Source organism: Fukomys damarensis, unplaced genomic scaffold (assembly GCF_012274545.1).
Source record: "Fukomys damarensis isolate Sample0158 unplaced genomic scaffold, DMR_v1.0_HiC HiC_scaffold_24, whole genome shotgun sequence".
NCBI lineage: Eukaryota > Metazoa > Chordata > Mammalia > Rodentia > Bathyergidae > Fukomys > Fukomys damarensis.
Window position 1 is genome coordinate 5633670 of NW_022900936.1, and position 10315 is coordinate 5643984.

Consider the following 10315-nt stretch of genomic DNA (forward strand, 5'->3'; position numbering starts at 1 on the left):
AGGAAAAGAGGGAGGATCCCAGGTGCCAATCCGCGCTTGCTCTTAGCACTTGCTTTTCTCCTGCAGCGGAAGCCCATCCCGGAATCCAGTGTGGTCGACCCTGGGTTCTGAGAACCCCTTGGGATGAGCCCAGCTCCTGAGAGCCCCCAGACAGCAGGACCCTGGGCCACCTCCTACCAGCTTCTAGGGTCTTTTGGGGACCTCTGGAGCTCAACAGGCTCTCCTGAATTCGGAGGGACCAAAGCAAGTGGAGAGGGAGATGTACACTGGATCGGCTTTATAGGTAACCTCTCACTGCGTGATGGCGGGTGTGTGTGTTTACCATTACTCTCGCGAAGTACCCAGCACGGTACTTTGTAAAAGAAAGGTGCTTATTTAGCCCACAGTTTGGGAAGCTGAAACTCCACACAGCTTGGGGCAGGTCCACTGAGGCCCCTTGTGGCTGAGACAGGAAGCCAGGACACACTGGGGAAGGGCTGGGCTTGCTCCTTTATAACACTTTACGTGAAGATGATGCCAGGTCCCAGGAGAAACCATCAGTTATTAACAAGGGTAGTGCCCTTGTGACCTTCCAACTAGGCCCCACTTTTTAAAGGCTCCACACCCACTTCAACACCGCTACAATGAGGGCCCAGTTCCCAACACACAAGCCTTGGGGACACACCCAAACCATATCCATGCCTGGCATATGCCCTTCAGGCTGCACACAAACCAGCTGCTCTGAGCTTCCAGTTCCTCCAGTCTGTCTCTGCATTAGTTACTTTCCTGTTCCTAGGACAAAATACCCAATACCCTCAACTTAAAGGAGAAGAGGTTGGTTTGCCTCACGATCTCAGTGGGTTCATTCCATGGTTGGCTGGCTTCAAGGAAGAAACAGCATGGTGGAGGGACATAGAGGAAAAATTCTGCTTAACTCATGGCAGCCGGGAAGTTGGGGGGCAGGGACAGAAAGAGGGAGAGGGAGCAGGAGAAAGAGGATATGAATTGGGGACAAGAATACGCTACCTTTCTAGGTCATATCCCCAGTGACCCAACTCCAACCAGGCCCCCATACTCACAGCATTTTGAGCTATGAACTCTTCAGTGGATTAACTGACCAATGAACACAGTGCCTACATGACCCAATCACTTCCCAAAGAGACCAGCTCATGAACACATGAGACATTTGGAGGGACATTTTCAATCTAAACCATAACATTCTCCAGTTGGATTATGTGAGATTAAGGTTTTGCAAAGTTTCGGGCAGCCACAGAGGCAACTCTGGACTGCGTGTGAGTTTCCAGGGTTGGATCTGAGCTGACTGAGAATCATCCAGATTCGGACCCTCACTGAAGTTTGAGAACCAGCACTACCGAGCCGTGCGCACCTGGGAAGGGTCGCTTTCCCAGTGAGAGGTCCTCTTCCCTGTGATGTCTCTGTTGGCTCAGAGGAGGTGCTGTCATGTGAACCTTTGCATTCATCCAGCCCCTGTACTCCCTCTGGAGGAGTTGAATCACAGCCATTAAATCTCTTGGTCCTGGTCCCACAGCTGCCAAGTGTGGGGCCAGAACCAAGTCCAGATATTGGGGCTCTACCCTCCTCCTAGCCCCTCCCACTGGAGCACGGCTACTTCCCTGTAGGATGTTGGCTTAAGTGCGTCTCTGGTCTCTAATCTCTACAGCTCTCCACTGCATCCTTCACGCCCACAGTGGGCACATCTTTCTCTCCAGATCTCTATTTCCCACCCCACTCACACATTTTCTTTGCTTCTCAGCTACTACAAAAAATCCAAACTCCTCTCTTCCAAAGAACGGCCAGGATTTGCCATCCACCCGTGGGCACCATAGTCACACACTGTATCCCCCACGCAGCGGATGTTACCACCACTCTGTGTCTCTAGCTCGCTGTTTGCTCACATCTGGAAAGTCACCTGTGTCGAGGCCCTTGGCCTCTTGTTCTCTTTGGAGAGCCTGACCCATCCACAAGGACCCACACGGTTCCTCCTTATGTCCAGAAATGTCCATGGGAAGTTGCCACTGTCCTGTGACTTCCCGTGAATCCCTGTGAATTCCTGTGATGCCTCTGCATGGCTGGAAAGCTCTTCATATTTGGGGCTGGGGTTTTACTGCTCTGGAGACACCCAGAGTCTGGTCCAGTGTCACATGCTTTGCTGATAGACAGAGTGATGAGGTGAGAGAGTGGACGATCCATTGAATGAGTGACTGTCACAAGCATATGCACATTATAATCTTCAGTAATTTAAGACCTAGCTCGGATCAACAAAGGCAATGAAGTAAAATATCCAAGTGTTTAACCCAAAATGTAAAACCAAATGTACTATACCCTCAGTTGATCTTTCCCGGAGTAATTACAGGGTAACAGACTCACGGCACCATATAGCATGACCACAGAGACACAACCAGAGAGAAAAAAACCATTTGGATGGGCAAATAGCTAAGCATCTGTGCTTTAGTGTTCTTGTGTTATTTTTCAGATTTAACCGGAGATGTGTATGCTGTTTTTGCTTCTCATTGCTACAGTTCAGCTCTAAAACCACCTTTGAGTTCAGGTCAAACAATTCAGACCACAGCTGGCACGGAATGGACTGCCTTTAGTAAGAGAGCATGAAGACGAAACTGTTGAGCTCCTCTGTGGGCACACATCAGAGGCCTGCGAAGCATCCCTCTCTAGGGAGTGTGGGCAACAAATCAGGCAGAGCAGATTCTCTTGTTTCATTGTGGAGTCCAGCCAGGCCCAGAAATCAGACCTCCCCACCTCCCGCATGAGTAACCGGAAGTATGCTCCACCTGGGCTGTTACCTTGGCAATTGGGGGAACACGGTGATTCTGTGGGTAGCCTCCTTTCACTCCGTGGTCTGCTCTGCCCATGTGTGGTCTCCAGGTAACCTGCAGACACAGTTCTGCTGCACTTCCTTTTCCTACAGCCAGAGACACATGGAGCAGCGAGAGAGTCATTATTTCCATAACTGTCTGCGAACAATTTTTTTTCCTTAGACCGCATCTCTCCAACCCTCCCCCTCCCAAGAACAACCCAATGAGAATATGTTTTCTTTTAAAACCTCAGTCAAATATCTTGGCAGGTCTGACATTTTCTTTTAGCAGATTCCAGGAAACAGGGGTGCAGGGGTGCCTCATGACGCCCTGGCCTGTGGTTTCCAGACGTGACCCTCCTGTCCTGGTGAAGGGCAGCTAGGGGTCAGGTGCATGGCTGTGTTCTGTTCTGCCCGGCTTAAGACATGGTCAGAACATTTATAAGGCATACATCTCGGTTCCTCTGGGTGGGTCGTGGAGGTGTGGCCTTGGGTCTGGATCTGGATCTTCACCCTCTCCTCTCTGGTACTGTCCCCTGTTCTGCTTTCCAGCTCTGATGCACTAAGCAGTTTTACTCCGCCACACCCTCCTGCCCTGATGTTCCTGCTTTAGAGCCAGCTAACCATGAACTGAATCCCCTAAACTGTGAGCCAGATTCCATTTCTCCTCCTTTAAGTCCTGGGTGTCAGTTATTGTGTCCCAGCAGCGGGAACGGTGATGAATGTACTAAAGTTTCAATGCTGGAAGCCTATGTTATCCAGGAATCCCTCTTTTCTTCAAACCACCTTTTTGATCTCAGGGTCTAAGGGACACACATATGCCATTTCCTGTCCTACCTTACAGGTGAGAAGTCTCCAGTATCCTGGACAGCAGCAGCAAAGGTGACCAGGCAGCAGTGAATGTTTAATCTCCCAAAAGTGGTCATAGCTTATAGACTCACCACTTTTTGATAAGGTCCAAATTTTGGAGTCCTCAACAAAGAAAGCTCCTGAACAGAGGCAAGATTCCTTCACTTCCTTCTCAAGAAAAGACTCAAGAATGACAGGCAGCCATTTCCTTCTGGGAACCCACACTGAGGAAAGAAGACTTGATGAAAAAAAAAAAAAAAACAGATGGTTTCATCCCTTACCTGTGTTAAAAAATTGCTTTCCATTTTCTGAGATTCTCTTCATATAGGTTTAAATGCTCCTTCTCACTAAGCAAGCTGCATGTGTGGGGCTTCCTTCACCTGCGCAGAAGCCCACAGAAGGCCTGCGTGTAGTGGCTGGATGGGGCAGAGCATCTTCTCAATGATAAGCAGCCCTGTCTGGGAAGTTGCCCCATGATGTCCTCACTGCTTAGGCCCATTTGTCTGACAAGAGAGGCCCCAGCACCAGGACGGCAAGGAGAGGAGGTGAGTGGAAGGAAACCTGAGCTTGGACTTAATAAACCAAGAGCAATGGTCTCCTGCCATCACCGCCGGGACACTAGTGACTGCCGTTGCACCACAACTGCACGCCAGGCACTGGGTGATGCCCTGTGTGTATTATCTCATGGCATCTTCTCAGATAGAAAAACTGGGGTTTGGAAGAGTCCTGAGTTGAGCAAGGGTGTAATCACACAACTCACGGGTGCTAGGGTTTGACCCAGAGCTCTCCTCTTAACCGTCCCTCACCCCGTGCGCAGCAGTGTGTTCACACCTCCTGTCATGACCGGGTTCCGTTATCCTGGCTGAGGAGGGCTGAGGACTCTCCTGCCTCCAGAAAGAACCCTCACAGGAGGCAGCAACATCTTCCACTGTGTGTGCATAGCTATATTATAATCAAGCATCAAGATCTGTGACCGAATAAAACCATGCCTTGTTACGAGTTAGACATGAAAAAGATAAGGGCAGCTCAGTGCTCTATAGATGTCAAGGAACTCGAGCATAATATTGCCCCGTCTCCTGCTCCAGACTTAACAGACAAAACCCTAATTATTTGCCATCGCCCTACATCTTGGTGCCACCCTTTGTCTCATTGCCACCTCAGCGCTATCCCTGACACTGTCTCCTCACATCCCTGTGAGCAATGTACAAGTGAATTATACTTTCTTTTCATCTCCTGCATTGTTCAAAGTGCATTCAACTATTTGACAACTCCTTCGCTGCCATCCAGACTTGGATATTGAAATAACCGTCCATCTGGTCTACCCAGAGCATCATATTGGATATTGTGAAGCACTGATGTTGCAGCCCACAGGCTCAGCAGGAACCTTGCCTGTTTGTTCTATGTTTCAGTTTCTTCTTCTTTAGGGCAAGGGTCATCACGGTGCCTGTTGAATGGAGCGCTTATGTTTCCTTTAAACACTTTGTGTCAGGGCCGTAGTAAATCAATCAGTGCCGACAGCTGTTACTACTACCCAGCCGCCATGAGCTAAGCACTTTGCTCCTCCATGCCCTTTCACCACAAGGCTCCTACAGCCAGCTTCGTCACCCAACCCCTCTGCTTAAGCCCTCCTCTCCAAAGCTTCCCGTAATACAAAGACAATGACATGAAACCATTAGCTTTACCTGAGGTAAAGGTCATTGTGTTTAATGGACCTTCTGCCACTCCTGAGCCTGGAGGATAGGGCAAGGTTTGTGACACACTAGAGGACATTTGGCAGACCCATGGCAGAGCTGGGGGACTGAAGGGTCCCCTCTTCTGCTTCAGGGAGAAGGAGGTCAGTCGGAGTAGAGCGTTCTTCTGTGAGATGGTCTAATTGTGCAAACATCTGGAGTCCTTCTGCTGTCCAGTTGGGTTATTCATGCTATAATATGTGGGGTTCCTTGCTTTCCTCTTGAAGCCAGAAAGGCAACAGACCAGACTTCACCACATTCCTCCAGCAAACCCCAAGAGAGGCAGAAAGGACAGACACCAGCAGAATAGAGCAAATGGCCCAGTGATTTCAACTTAATGTATCATCACCGTCTTCAACAGGGTGACTTATAATCACTTTTATTGCCTCTGGAAAAAGCGGGCTCGGGTTTCAGCGTGGTGGAGACAGGCTGGCTCTCACCTTCTCCAGCCACTCTGCTCTCTGCACACAGCGGGGAGGAATGTCTGCAAATCCATGCCACAGGCTGTTCTCTGCAGACAGCCTGAAGAGCATTTCAACTGGACTGGACATGGTGTTTAGCTTCCTGGACTTAAAAACAAGCTCACATCAGCCCAGGAACCTGGCGCCCTCCTTGATGTGAGGCTGCTCTTTTCAGCCTCATCCTTTTCTTTCCTGTTAGTGGACTCTTATTCTCTTTTGGCACTGGAATTCTCTTGCTTTGGGGGCCACTCAGCACACATGACCCTGGTTTAGACATGGCATAATGAGGGTCCCTCGTGAAGCAGCGTTTGGTGCAAGTGATCAAACACCGGCTGGAACTGCGTTTTTTAAAGGCCATCACCTGCTCCTCCACTGTCACTGTGGCTCGGAGCTGGCTGGGTTGTGGCATGGATGCTGTCTGGAATCACACAGAGGCCAACATCTTGTCAACACTCAACAACTGCGTAAACAGTCGGCTCTCTTACTTCTCCCTGGCTGTGCTCGACTTGATAACAGAGGAAGTGTTGTGGGGAGAGAAACGGATGGCCATGTCGCCGCAATAACTGCTTGGTCTGGGCAGCTGTGTGGCCCATGGACTGCAGAGCTGGCACTCACAGCTGGGAAGTTTACAGGGAAAGGAAGTCACCCGTGCCAAGTGTGGTCATTGTCATTGCAAGAAGATCTTGTATTTAACTTCACTAAGTTTAAGGAATGGACTATTTGGTTATTATAACAGGAAAGACTGAACCAGAAAATTATTTGGTATGAGTGAGTATGGGGCTATCCCCCAGGCTCCCTAAACCCCTGCCCTCGTCTAGTGGACGTGACACTTTGGAGGCACACCCAAGGCCAGGGAGTATGAGGCCAAAGCTCTCCAGTTACAATTGCAAATATGTTGGTAACAATGGATGCAGCTGGCGGACTGGGTGTTTTCAATCCAAACTTGGGATTCTATTGCACGACAGTCTTTAGGAAGTGGGAATGTCACAGTGGGGAAAAGGAAAAAGAGTTGCAGAAGATCTTCATAGGAAGAAAGTGCCTTCTCTGTGAGGTCAGGACCTCCTGGATTCCCCATAAATTCCTGATTCTACCTGGAGATCAGCCGGGGAAGGAGATAACAAAGGGATCTAACTCATTTTGTTAGAGTAGGTAGGAAAAACTCGGGTGGCAAATGAGTAACGTCTTTGGAACCTGGCAATAAGGAGCTGAAGTTTTCTCACGGGCAAAAGACCTGCCAAATTTTGCTCTTGGAGATATTCCAAGGTTGGCCAACCAGAGAGAGGGGAACAAGTCAGGGAGAGAATTGTAGGACTTGCTTACCCCGATATCAGAAGTGTTTACTGAAATCTCCTGACCTTAGGTGAGTGACAGATTCACAACTGGTCTGACACAGGAATGAGATATCTTAGGAACAGTGGTGACTGTTGCTGAGTTACACCTCTGCCCTTGCTGTAGGCTTATTGCTTTGGCCTTTAGCCTAAGTTTTGCCCACATGTCCCCTGGCAGAAGTTCTGATGATCACCCAAGGCCCATTCCCTGGAGGATGAAATCAGCAGTGTTGCTTGGCCAGTAGAGTGAGCTGCTGGCTCACAGGCAAAGATGCTGGCAGGGACTTGAGGTCACCACAGCAAGCAGGGGAAATCCTCTCTAGAGGGAAACTAAAGGAGTCCTCGGGGAAAAAGAATGGAGACTTGTGGTGAGGAACCTGCCTTCTGAGCGAAAATAGACGTGGAGCAAAGCAAAGGTGTAACCACCAGGAACCACGTCTTCTGCAAATCTCAGGGAAGGGTGCGGCCAGGAGCACCTGGTCAGGAAGCCATGGACACTGCTAGCTCTGGGCGTAGAGGGCACTGTGGACTGGGCAAGAAGATGCAGAGGGACAGGGACTGGGTTCTAAACCCATGTCTCACAGAGGACAGGTTACCCAACAGCTCTCCACCCTCTTCGGAGGATGACAGAGCCCAATACTGGAATTCCAGAATCTACCCAGAGTACCTAGAGTATGTAGTTGTCATGTGGGGAGTGAGAACATTGTTTCTTCCCCAAATGTGGAGGGACGTCCTCCATGTATTTTGGCTTTCTGTTTCCCTGTCTCTTTTCCCTTATTTATTATTGGGTAGGTGTGAAATTTACTTTTCCATAGATCTTTGTACTTCATTGTTCATACAGACCTTAAAAGAATGATGAAAACTCCATTTATTGCTATTTTTGTAAGTTATCACCTAAACATTTTCATCACAAGTTTTAAAGAGTGCATTTTTGTAACAAGCCAGACAAATCTTCAACAGAGGATAATATCATAATAGGTGACAATCAAAATAAATACAGTGTGAATCAATAAAATAGATTTATTGAATAAGATACACCCACCTTAAAAGAAGTCCTTCACAATTTCCATCTTCACGGCTAATATCATGTATCTTGAAGAGTTTGTTAGTCCCATGTAGCCCGCTACTGACCTCTACAAGAACAAATGACAGAGCCGGGGATTTAGTGCAGTGGTTCCACTGCCTGCCTCTTAAGCATAAGGTCCTGAGTTCGATCCCCGGTACCAAACAAAACAAAAGAACAAATGACACTAACTAAAAGCCTTGGCTGTCTTACATTGAGAAAGTCTCTGAATGGGCCCAGATACATTTCTCAAAAGCCAAGCTTCCTCCTGAACAGAAACATCAGGGTAAGACACACTGGAAGCTACGCTCGACTGCTCATAGCAGTGACCTGGTGGACAGGCGCTGCTCCCTTTGACACTGCTGTGGACACAGCTCAGCCACGGACAATGAGCCAGGCCTTCCTCAGAGTCGCTGTGGGGCACTAGTGTCCACTGAGGGTGGAGGATGGTTCTGGGTGTGAGCCCACTCTCAGCCTGACCAGGAAAGGCTGCAGCCAGGGGAGAGACACTTTATAAGGCCAGACTGAGGGAGCCAGCACAGAAACTCACTGGGAAGTCCTCTGGGAGACTCCTGCGAGGAGTGAGGATGGTGGGTGTGGGCAGAGGGAAGAGCCGCACACAGCAGAGACTTTGATGGATTCCTCACAATCCACCAAGTTGTCCCAAAATGAACAAGGGGGCTGGACATAAAAGAAAGCCCCACTCACCTGCGGTTTTGTTTTCTGTCTTTTCAATTCCCATCAGTCAACTGCCAGATGAAAATATGAAGTGGAAAGTTCCAGAAATAAGACAACTTATTAGTTTTAAATTGTGCACATTCTGAGTTGCATGATAAAATGTTGCTCTGTCTGGCCTGGGACACAAACCCTTCCTTTGCTCAGAGTATCCACACAGTATTTGCTGCCTGCCCCATTAGTCACTTAGCAGCTACCAGCACTGTTACAGCAACTGTTGGTTATTCCAGTGCTTACATTCAAGCAAGAAGTCAGTCATAGCCACACACTGCGCCGCAATGCCTACACCATTCACTCCACACACCATACTGTATAGAGATTGCATCTTTCATCCTCAGAAGGGGGTGAATACAGCACAATGAGAGACAGAGACATGGGGGAGAGGGACAGGCAGGACATTCATGCAATTTTTACTACAGTATATTGTTATGTTTCCTTTCTTTCTTTTGCAGTTTAGGCTGTTGTCCTGCCAGTGGTCCCTCCACTCACCTGCTGGTCTCCTGCACAAGGTGCCTGCAGCTGCTGACCTGAAATTTCAGTGCTAATCTTCATGTGTCCTTGGGAAGCATTCCCTCACTCTGGGGACTGGAATCTCTAGATTCAGAAATCCTGAAACTCTGCAGACATGCGACATACATTCTGTAAGTGGGTCACTGGTGGGCATGGTCAACAGGGCCATTTTCATGCCCAGCTTTTGTTCCTAGATCTACCAACACGTGAGGATCATTATTTAGTGTACACCACAGTGGGCACGATGCCCCTGTCCATCTTCTGGGCAGTTCATAAGTTCGAGCCCCAGCTGCATCATTCAGACATCATAGTTCTGTCTTTTAGGCTGGTGACTTTTGAACCAGTGCTGGATGTGACAGAACAAGTGGGTGCCATGGTCTTTGAATCCCGTTTGTGGATCTAACACCCTCTAGTTATCAGATGGTGGTGCTGATGGAGATTCTGTGGGTAGGAAACACAAACCCTGTGGAATAAATTGTTGCTGCTTCCAGGATGGAAATTTTCCAATCATGTGGTCACTCCAGGGAACGCTCAGTCTGGAGGTCCCTGTTGACCTCTGGTATTGACAGTGTAGACATCCATCAGTATCGGTGGCTCCACCCATCAGCCTTGGTGGGGGAACCCTGCTGTGCATCCCTGGAGGCTCCCTTTCCACTGTCATGTGGGCTGTTCTCTCTGTGACCACGCTGTGTCAACACCGAGGTTGCTGATTATTAAGAGGCTGGAAGGCTGGGGACTTAGCTCAGTGGTTCTACTGCCAGCCTTGCAAGTGCAAGGACCCGAGTTCAATCCCTGGTACAAAAAAAAAAAAAAAAAAAAAAGAAAAAAAA